Source organism: Nicotiana tabacum, chromosome 22, assembly GCF_000715075.1.
Source record: "Nicotiana tabacum cultivar K326 chromosome 22, ASM71507v2, whole genome shotgun sequence".
NCBI classification, from domain to species: domain Eukaryota; kingdom Viridiplantae; phylum Streptophyta; class Magnoliopsida; order Solanales; family Solanaceae; genus Nicotiana; species Nicotiana tabacum.
In genome coordinates, this window is record NC_134101.1 from 200,936,769 (window position 1) to 200,946,753 (window position 9,985).

The 9,985-nt window shown below is 37.1% G+C and overlaps 1 long non-coding RNA gene across 1 annotated transcript; it reads right to left on the reverse strand.

The window, feature by feature from the left end:
• Positions 1-556: 556 nt before the first annotated feature.
• On the reverse strand, positions 557-8,950 carry LOC142176422 (uncharacterized). The gene is made up of 2 exons (XR_012705014.1): positions 8,445-8,950; positions 557-1,009 (listed from the first exon to the last, which is right to left on the reverse strand). It is a non-coding gene; the product is annotated as an uncharacterized LOC142176422 (long non-coding RNA).
• Between the last annotated feature and the right edge of the window lie 1,035 nt (positions 8,951-9,985).

Here is a 9,985-nt window from a genome sequence, read left to right on the forward strand (position 1 = left end):
AAGTGTGGCATATGTTGTAGTGGTGATGGGAAGCGGATTAGTTTTGTGGTTTCGGGATGTTTTATGGAGGTGTGGGGTTTCGAGTGTTGGGAAAGTTGACATCTAGGGTGGTGAGGGAAAACGACAAGCTTGCTAAGTTCCGAACTTGGTCCAGTTGTTCCTGAAATTTCAACAACTTTTGCTCGAGTTGGGAGGCACTTTCCTTGGAAACCTGAATACCCTAAGGAACCTCTACCTTTCAGTTGAGTTCTCCTTTCTGATGTTGCTCAAATCTTCCATTTTTCCCTTGTTTTTGTTTCTGATAGGACTCGGAGGAGGAGGAGGCGGAGGGCCCTTAGATCTTGTGGAGTATGATTACGATGCCAGAGTGTACGAACTAACCTTTGAGAAGGGGAATAAAACAAAAAAAACAAAGGTAGCAAGTTAGTGCGGGTTGTAAGAAAAAGAAGTTGCGATATTTAAACACATAGTGTGAGAATATAATTCGTGTCCTACTTTGGGAGCCGCATTGTGCCCGAGGTAGGCCTAACGACAAGTTGATTTGGAGAACTTATAATGCTAAATGCCTCATTTTATTGATAAAAATAATACGAATCCCAAAACGACACTAAAAATAGCAGAAAATAAAATGTCACTAATGGTCATTGGCCTTATTACATTCTTAAAGCAAAAGAAAAGACTCCTAGCTACTTGGTACCAGAAGGACCTTCTTCAGGTTGAATGTTTTCATTGATCAGATCCTCCAGCTCGCGCAGATTTTCTAGTAAAAATGCCTTCGCTAGGCGTTCTCATTTTCCTTCCTCAGCGTTTTGATAGTCGGTGACTCTTTTCCTCACTTTCCCTTCCAACTCCAGTAGACTATATTCTAGATATTCCAGCTTTTCACTAGCCCTGGTGACTCTCTCTTTCCATTCGTTGATTTGGTTACTTGATGGGAGGTTCCTCCACCAGGTCAGCAAGAGTAAGGGTATGTTGACCATACCAAAGTCGGGAACTTTGTCTTTCATTTCTGCAAAACAAAAGGGTGAGGCCATACTTCTGACAGATTCGCCTATTAAATATCAACAATTAGCATGAGCAGCATTTAGTTCTCCAAATAAATGCACAGACATGGTAGTGTTCATTTGGGTTTCAAGGGAACCCAGTGGACTTTGGACAAGGCTATCTTAAAGAGTCATTTCAGTGATGCATGCACAATTGAACAGAGTAAGGTTTTTATGGGGTATTAGACCAGTACCCTTGAGCGACAACTCAAGAGGGAAAGGCACGGAACCGTCGACTACACCGTTGATCGACTGGTTTTACCGCAAATATGCCTTTACCAAATTTAGGGGGTGATAATATTGGAAGGGCGCAACCACTCATTATAAGCGTAGATATGGTATTTTGTTTGGCACGAGTGGAATATGATATTGAATATGCAATTACAAGAATGAAACAAATTGTCACGTATTTGCACGTTCATAAAGTAATGATTACAATAATTGCTCATAATTACAACGACATTGAAGGAAAGCGGTAAAAGAAAGCACTAAAAAAAGAAACAAAGAGCCAAGTCAGTTTCATAACAGAAAAGAGGTAAAGACATTAAATAAAGGTAATAAAGAAGCAGTGAAGTCACAAGTAACATGAGATGGTAAAAGCCTAAAGAAGTCCCCAGTAGAGTCGTCATGCTGTCGCGCCCCTTTTTTCTAAAAGAGAAATCGGGTTCATGACATTTGGGAGGACAACTCGTTCCCTCTTGGGAATTGGGTTTTTTGGGTTGAAGAGTCTCCACCTAATGATTAAAGTGCATTAGGACACTAAAGAAGAGTTCGAGTTGGAAAACCAGAGTTCGGGTAAGGGCTAGAAATTATCTCGAGGGGAAGGTGTTAGGCACCCCCCAAAATCCACTAGTGTGGTTCCCGGCCATGTTACAATTGTGACTTTAACTAACAAGTAACCAAATAAAGGTCTCAAATATAAGGGGATTTACACATAATGTTGCAAGTGAATTGAAAGTTTGAAGAAAGATAAAGAAAACAGAAATCTTAAGCAAATAGTCTGGACAGTTTAAAAGGGATAACAAGTAAAGGGGAAGGGGTCCTAGGTTTACAAACAATGTGGATCACATCAATGCAATACCCGACAATCACTCCTCAGAAGAGGGGTCGCACGTGGTATTAGCGCACCGATCATCATGTCCATATCTACCCTTTCCCACCCCGTTAAGGTATTAAACGCGGAATAGTGTCGTTACTTATTACATGCTAGTACCTGTCCCGATCCTATCAGTCCCGAAGGCATTTGGGACTACTAGTCCTAAAGGGAGGGAGGTTGGGGTTTTTTTCCAGAGTTTTAAAAGGACAAAATTCTAATGCGACAAACAAAACACATAAGCAAGTAGGGGAAACAAATAGGAGTTTAAGGGCTCAAACATGCCTCCTCACTTAAAGGAGCAAATTATTTAGCATGACTTCAAATACTGGTTATAGTCTGAATTAAATTTAAAGCGTTAGGACATGCTGCTTCATCACATATTTCTCAGATGAGGAGCCCGAATTAGGCCTTGTCTGGTTGCAGTTTATTAAAACTGACACAGTTAAACAATTACCTACTGCTTGCCTAGGTGGAAGTATACTGATTTTAAAGAAGGGTTACTGATTTTAGAACCAATTAAATTCTTTAGATATTAAACAAACATTACTACTGATTTAGACATATAGATAAAATAGATGAATCAGATTCAGACGGCTGCTCCTATATGCATGATTTCTAAGCGTTATTGATTTTAAAACGATTATGTAAGTGCATGAGCCCTATAGGCATGGTATCTAGAATGAAGTTGATTATTATTACACCTATGATTGTTTGCCTAACGACAGATGAATATGCAGAAGTGCAGAAAACTATAGCCATGACTTCTATATGCAGAAACTTATAGGCATGGTTTCTAATGCAGTAATGAAACAACTCATAGGCAAGATATCTACGTGTAATGCATAACTTATAGGCAGGATTGCTAAATGCATAAGTGCAGAAACTTATACATGATTTCTATATGCAGAAACTTATAGGCATGGTTTCTAATGTAATAATGAGACGACTTATAGGCATGAGTACTATATGATATGCATAAATGCAGAATTTGTAAGTAGTAATCCCTATGAGCATGATGTCTACCCATATACATATATAAATGACCCTCCCCTTTTTCACTAGAACCCCATAATTGTTACAAATTATTATAGACCCGAATGAATCAAAAAGAAATACATCAGAACTTCCAGCTACAACCAAACAACCTAATTCAGACTCAAGGTCTAGCAATATGAGATAAACGCACTTTCAGGATCCGTTTTCCAAAAGCCTTTCTCTTATTTGGGATGTGTTAAAGTTCCCAAGAGTCTCAAGGGGACTCAGGGCAATGCTTACACCCCAAACACATTGCAGAATTGGAAGAGTCAGCCCTCAAATGTCCAAATTCAGAGGGAACTCAGGGTCCTAAAGCATGGCTCATAAGAGGGGGACAGAACTTAGAATCTAAGAGTAAGTGTATGTGCATAGAGGGGAATTAGGGAAGGCCATGGTAGGCTGGTGGTCATGCCCAGCAATTTAAAAGTGCTGGCACACCTCTGACTAGCCTGTCAGCCAAAATTGGGAGTTAGGATCCATTGAGGATCAGGTTTGGACCTGGGCAGTAATTTGGATACTGCCAGGCCATGAACCTTAACTCAAACATATAGAAGGGAATAGGGGTAGGGATTCATAACAGAAAACAGATGCAAGGAAAGAACACACATAGTTAACATTAATCATGAACAACAAAGTAAACAGGATTGAAGAAAACTGTAAATAAACACATAGGGGTGAGGCAGGAAAGCTAAATTAGAACATACCAGTTTCAGGGAAAACAAACAAGTAAAAGTAGTCTTGAAAAGGCCAAGTTGCAAGCAAAAGTTCCAGAAGATCCCAGAAAAGAGCAAAATGTTGTAAGAGTATTGAACTCAAAGCAATAAACTGTGTAAGTAAGTTGAAAGTAATGATCTAAAAGTTCGAGGTATTGAACTCGAAGTGGTCTCAAAAGTGCAGAAGGGTAGTCCCTTTTATAGTGCAGAGAAACAAGTAAGAAAGGTAAGGAAATATCATTGAAATCAATCTCCCTTTGGTTAAGGGATTCTGATTCCAACGGGTAAAAGCCAATTAAGGAAATAAATTTTAATTAAAACCTTTCAAAGTAGCACAAAGGGGGTAAATACATAGAAGTTATTTAAGGAAAACTATCAATGGTACACGGTTTGTGCCAAATATGGCAAGGGAATAAATCAAATAGCCATGAAATCAAAATTACAGGTTCAATTCGAATGAACCAAGTCAAGAAAGGTAAAGGAGGTTCAATTGAAGAAAAAATCATTGACAATTTGACAGCCTTATTAAAAGGGTTTTAGAATAAATCAATCAGTTGGTAAAAACCTTTTGAAAGAGAAATTTCACATATATAAAGCATATCAATAAAACGAAAGGAATCGTCAGGTTACTCAGAAAAAGAGTCTAACAGTGAAAGCCTTAGAGTCACAAACAAAAGGGAATCGAGTTCAGTTACAGACTCATATTGAGTCTGAAAGCCTAGCGTCCCAAAGTGGAACCTAAAGGAAACCCCCAAATCTTAGGGTTTCGAATTGAGTCAGACATAGAGGTGAAAGAGCAGGTCATTGAAAGAGGCTCAGAAGTCTCTTCCAAAGACTTTATGAGAAACAAACATACATGATAGAAAGAACTGATTCAAGGTCATGAGAACATGTTTGAGAAAACTCGGAGTTTAAACAAGTTCAGAAGAAAGAGATGATACGAGCTTAAACAAAAGCAAGTGAAATATGCTTAGCAAGAACACAAACAGAGCTAAATAAAGTGAACAAAATCAAAGAACTCAACCATAAACACATATAGCAAAGAATAAGGATTAACAACACGGATTAACATATGAGTACAGGAATAACAACAAAAGTAGAAGAATCTTGCATAATAGAAAGGAAACAAGAGAGCAAACTCAAGCATAGTAGAAAAGAAAGCATACGGGTATAACATAGGTAAACACACATGAAAAAAGAACAGAAAGAATCGGAAAGATATTTGAAGAAACTTTTTCAGAAACCCTAAAATTGAAATTGAGCGATTTTGAAAAAGAAATTTGGGGAAAAACCTTTTAAAATATTAAGTAAAGCCCAGACATATCACAGATCTAAGAAAAATAGGCGAATACAGAACCTCAGACGGCTTAGAGTTGTAGAGAAAACCCTAGAAATGAGAAAGGTCTTGAGTAAAGTCAGATCCTGAGTCTAAAAGACTCATATTGCTTGAACATGCCGGGGTAATGGCCGGAGAAGCCATAGATCTACAGATCTGAGAAGGATTTTAAGGAGAAACATCGAGGTTAGGTCTCAAAGCTTCGAACAACCATGGTTTACTGATGGAGGGGAGTGAGTACCAACCATCTATGGCCTGAGAAGCCATGGATTCCGGTGGAGTGGTGGTTGAAGAGGGATAGAAGGAGGCTAGGGTTTCGGAGAGTTTGAGAGAGTTTGTGAGACGAGAGGTTTCAAAGGCGGCTGAGAGATGGGAAATGAGGGATTAGGGTAGTTGTTTGGGGTTAAAAAAGGTAAGGGTGGTTTATGGCCGTTGATCAAAATGATCAACGGCCTAGATCAATAGTAGGAACCGGGCAGGTCATTTGGAATTGGGTCGTGGGTTGGGTCCAAATAGAATTGGGATGGTTTAATTGAGTCAACTTAAGGGCTACAATTGAAATGCAATGGTGCTGTTATTGAAATAAAAATGGGGCTAAATATTAAATAGCCAATTTCCCTTTTTATTCTAAAAAATAGTGAAGATGATTTTAAAAAGCAAATTAAAAGTACTAAAACAATTAATAGTATATAAATATTGATTTAAAAATACTGGACTCAATTTTACAATTATAAAATGATATTAATCTTAAAGTAGGCTATAATTGCAATTATATGCAATTTAGTCTTTTAAATACCAAATAAATTTGTAAAAATATACAAAAATTACCTTAACTATATTTTAGTATAAATATGGGAATAAAATAAATTATTCACCAAAATTGATGATTTTTGAAGTAATTATTGGTCTTTATACCGCTAAAATAGACAATAAATTGAATTTAAAAATCTTTAAAAATTAGGAAAAAATACCAAAACACTTGGGTATGCTTGTATATGCATATACATGTTATTTTGAAAGCATTTTGTGCAAAAATACATAGGAAAAAATTAGGTATCAACAGGGATAACAAACTACTTTGAGAAAATAGCCCTATTTCGCAAAAACGACTGATGTGGACAAATATGGCTAGATATGCAAGATTTGGCTAAGACCCCGCGAAACCAAGAACCTAAGACTTACTAGGAAGACCGGACACTATGTGGGCTGCCTACATATCCCGCCCCGAAGGACGATAATCAGGTATGCGTAGTTCGTGAAGATTGGATACAGGAGAGAAATTAAAAAACACTTATTTGGAGAAAACATTTTTTTCTGAAAAATGATGAAACATGTAAAATATTTTTTGATTTTTCTTTTTCTCTTTTTTTTCTTCTAATTTTTTGAAAATAATGGGAAGTGCAAAATCCTTTTGGATTTTCATTTTCAAATTTTTTTTTGGCTTTTCTTGAAAAAGTTGTGAAAGAAGAATATAATTGGGCCCTACTTGCTTCATCTTTATACCCTCAACCATCATTGGTCCATCAAATGACCTATTTACCCTAAAAGAATGCAATATCTAACACATAGGGATGATCAAATATCTTTTTGCGCCATTGGCCCGTTTTGACATAATTTGGATAGGCCTCCTACAAAGGGACACGATGCTTGGGACCGAGCCCTGATAAGTGTAAATGACATGATACAAATAAGCATGACCTAAAGGCTGACCTAAGTTTGGGTTTCACTAGACAAAGGCAATTCGGGGCGACACGCGGTCGATGGCTGCTCTAGCTGTCCGCCCACTCCACGCTCTCATGCCACCCCCTAAAGACATAGGTGATTCACAAAAAGGTTGTGTATGCTATAACGTACTCTGGAAGACTTGTTGCAGAAAGAAAACTCATGGTTATGCAAATGATGACAGTTATAAAGCGGTAAACACACAGGAAAAGCGATAAACAAATCACCAACAAAATAGGAAACAAGACAAACAAAGCAAATAAACAAAGCAAATAAAGAAAACAAACACCTCAACCGAATATCCTAAAAGCCAACAAGATCAAGTATCAACTCGAACCTGCAACTCCCCGATAGATTCGTCAAAGCTATCACACCCCTTTTTTACCTCACTAACCTTCTTAAAATTAACAAAAAGATTTGGAAAGCTCAAAAGGGTTTTCAATTGGAATATAACAAAAAACAATGTTCAAAAGGACTTTTTAGAGTTGCCACCTAACATTTGATTTCGGTGTATCAGGTCACTGTTTTTAGAAATAATTTTTCCTTTTAAAACACTTTAGACTCCAAAACTAAGTCTGCACCAGAGATTCAGGTAAGATCAATTGACTCGGGGAGAATGTGTTAGGCATTCCCCGAGTCCCGTGGAAATCACGGTTGCGTACCCGATCTAATTGGCTTTCAGAAATATTCAAATTGAGGTAGAAACACACAAAAAGAAAAAATAAACATAGAAGAGGCTCGAGATTGCCCCACCTAATAAAAGAAAAATAAAAAAAAATAAAATAATAAAAAGTAAAATCCTAAGCTAACCTACACTATACTTCCTCCACGGTATAGTTTCGGCCTCCGTTTACATTCACCTCGGGGCATACCCCTGATAAAAGAATATAAAATATATATATATATATATATGTATGTGTGTGTGTACAAACTCTACGGGCATTCCCCTAGATATAAACTAAAGGGAACGACCTCTTACCTCGAGTAAAATAAAGGACAAGACCTAAAGTTGCCTACCCGAGTGATGACGACCTAACATGCTCCAAGCAGTTTAATTAATAAGAGTTAGAATAAAAGAAGTGATAAAACATTTTAAAACCCAGTCCAGTATGATTTTAATTTTTAGTCCAAACCCACAGCCCTAGACCTTTCAAACATCCAAGCAATCATCTAATCTACTCAACTTTGTTAACTTAATTTTCCATCACTATACTATTAATCCTAAAACCTCGAAACATTTACCTTTTAATAAAGCATTGCAAATGAAACTTCAAGTTTACTTTATCTTTTAAGAATTCATCCGAATATAAAAATATATGGAAGAAACACACGAACAATAATCAAAAGAAGGGAAAAAAACGCAAACAAATTCTACTAAGGCATCACGAGCAAAATGAAACATTAATTCAAAAGATCAACAAAACACATCAAAGAGAGATTAACGAGATTGGAAGCAATGAATTAAGCCAAAAAATAGTACAAGAAAGGGAGAAATAAACCTCGAATAGATTTGAAATTTGACTGTTGGACAGTTTGACGATACTAAGCAATGGAACCGTGAATAAGATCTAAACCGGAAAACCTCGCTGGAAACCTCGTCGAACTCTGACCGGACTGCCTCGCTACCTCCCTTTACTCAGATCTGAGCGTCCGCTCCTCCATCAAATTCTCACTTTGTTTTTGCGACCTCTTGTTGCACTCTCTCACGTTGCTGCTGCTGGTTTCCGGCGAACTCTGTGGCGTTGCTGGGAAAAGAGGGGTCTTTGAGAGATGGGTGTGGCTAAAGCTTTTTAAGAGAGGGGTGGAGGTTGCAGCATGGAGAAGATGGCAATAGCAGTAGTGGTTGTTGATGGTTGTCGGATTTCCGGCGATTTGGTGTGGATGGAGATGGGTTTGATAGGGGTGGCTGATGTGCGGCGTCTGTGAGGTGAGGGAGGAAAGGTTGGATGCAGCTAGGTTTTCTCTACTGCATCTGTGTTCCCCCTATTCTTTTTGTTATTTTCTTGTCCCTCTTTTTTACTTGTCTTATGTATTTGTGCTTGAACAAGAAAGAATTCTCCACTAAAAATGTATAGACCCCACCATTTATTATGAGAATGTTCTCACAAGTGCATATATGCTCATAAAGATCCAAAAAAATCAGGGACACAGGTGAATCCACCACCAAATGGAAAATGAACTCATTTGTTTTTTTGCTTTCCACGTTCTTTTTCCTTTTGTTTCTTGTTTTTTTTTCTTTCTTTCTAAATATGAACAAAAACTCTAATTATCCAAAATGGTAAAAAAATATTAAAAGGAAAAACAAGATAGCTATATTAAATAAATTTAACTGCTATCCAATCTTTACTAAAATCTACAATTTAGAAATTAAACTTAATATAGGTATATTACTACTTTTTTGTTTGAAATTTTCTTCTTATCTTTTGAAAATAAAACATCAAGACAATTTTTATAATTTTTTTTTCAAAAGTAAAACTAACTAAACAAAGTGTCGACTAGCTAAAATAAAGGAAATACCTTTTTTAGTTTTTAGTTTTAAGGGTAAATAAAGCAAAAAGGTTTAAAATAGTCAAAATACTAATATTAGGCCTAAAACCAACAGCTAAGCATTAAAAGGTATAAAATTTCGGGGAGGGTCAAAAATTACATGTCTACACCCTAAACTTGGTGTATTAGCAAATCAAAATCTCCTATGACCAAATGTTCCTTGATGTTCATGTCGACTGCCATCCTAATTCCAATGATACATTCTTCATATTTTGCCATATTATTTGTGCAAGAAAACCTTATCTTGGTTGAAGCCAAGTGATGTTGTCCTGATTCAGAAATTAGGACTGCCCCAATCCCACACCTCTGAAGTTTGTCGTTCCATCGAAAAATATTTTCCACCCTTGGTATGACTGTGAAATGTCCTTCCCTGCGAACAACACTTCTTCATCTAGGAAATATGTGGTGAGTGACTTATAATCCTTGTCCATTGGGTTCTCTGCGAGATGATCGGCCAATGTTTGTCCTTCGATAACTTTCTGCGTCACGTACA